The 1,457-nt window shown below is 38.8% G+C and overlaps 1 protein-coding gene across 3 annotated transcripts in view; it reads right to left on the bottom strand.

The window, feature by feature from the left end:
• CFAP70 (cilia and flagella associated protein 70) overlaps positions 1–1,457 on the bottom strand; it is a 103,097-nt gene that overhangs the window by 64,315 nt on the left and 37,325 nt on the right. The window lies entirely within an intron of this gene.

Raw genomic sequence — 1,457 nt, 5'->3', positions numbered from 1 at the left:
GATAAAGCAAAAAGAGGAGTGACTTCCTGATAGGTTATAGTTCTGAAAATACAAGGATTTGAATACTTCCTGTGAAGTAAGTATAATAATAGGTATAAAATTACTTTTCTCTAGGGTCCCCTTTTAGTTCCCTAACGAAAAGTAATTTTACCCCTGAATTTTATTACACTGATGTCGGAAGATATTTTATAATCTTTGAAATCTGAGAATCAAATGAAAAAAACTCCATTTTTCCATCATAAACAGACTAATATAAATGTGGTAACCTTGATAATTTTGTGTTGTTTTCTTTTAAGTACATTTGATTCCTGAACAAAAACAGGTTTGAATTTCAGAGTTCCACTTATAGGTGGATCTTTTTTCTACCAAATGTGGATCAAAAATACAGTATTAGTGGAATGCAAAGCCTGCATTTACAGAGGGCCAATTTTTCTTACACATGAGTCCTACAGGCCCTTGTGGGTCTTGAGTCTGCAGATTTTGGTATATTCGGGAGGTCCAGGAATCAATCTTCTGAGTATAATGGAGAGAAGACTGTACTTGTGGGAAAGAAATCATCATGGCCCTGACAAGCGTGCAGCCACTTTGGGAAACAGCTGGTGAGAAAAAGCAGGCCAGGAACCAAACTGTAAGATCATAGCAAATCCCTGTCCACCCTCTGGAGTTTTTCAAAGCCATGTTCCTGAGAAACAAAGAAGCAGTAACTTTTACTCTAGCCCCAGCTGGCGGCCAATTAAGGGAGTAACTCCTAGATTTGCCCTGAGTGCAAAAATTAGTCCCACTGCAGAAGAGAAGACTACCTCTTCGAACCCCACCTCCTACATTCAATCCTATTGATAAGAGAAAACAAAAGTCTCTTGAAACTGTGTGAAAGCTGAGCTGACTCCTGGTCAGGCTCTACCCTGCACTTGATCTCTTCTTTCTCTAATAAAGCCTTTCCCTGGACTGTACTCCTCTCTTTTTCACAGACCATCCCCCTGCTCCTCGACTCTACCCCTGGTCCCCTCAGTGCTTGTTATTTTTTATTTGGTGAGTCAGTACTTCTGAATTCTGATTCCCTATCATAATTTGCAAGGAAACTTTTTCTTTACTTTTCTAAATGTTTCTGTCTCCAAGGCTTCCTGTGGCTGTATATTTGCTTTCATATGCATAAAAAAGTATCTAGAAGAAAACAAAGAAACTATAACAAAGGTAACTACTAGGGTAATGAAATGGGAAGGAATTAGGAAAGAGAGACCAGAGTAGGAGGGAGATTTTCACTGCATAGATCTTAATCTTTAATTTTGAACTCTATTATAAATAAATAAATTTAAGATAAAATAAGAAGGCCAGGCATGGTGGTTCATGCCTATAATTCTAGCACTCTGGGGAGGCTGAGCTCAGTAGTTTGAGACCAACCTGAGCAACAGTGAGACCCTGTCTCTACTAAAGATAAAAAATTGAGGCTTGGCACCTGT

This window comes from Otolemur garnettii, unplaced genomic scaffold, assembly GCF_000181295.1.
Source record: "Otolemur garnettii isolate 467f Iridium unplaced genomic scaffold, OtoGar3 scaffold00008, whole genome shotgun sequence".
NCBI classification, from domain to species: Eukaryota; Metazoa; Chordata; class Mammalia; order Primates; family Galagidae; genus Otolemur; species Otolemur garnettii.
Note: the sequence above shows the minus strand (reverse complement) of the source record. Positions and strands in the feature narration are given on the sequence as shown.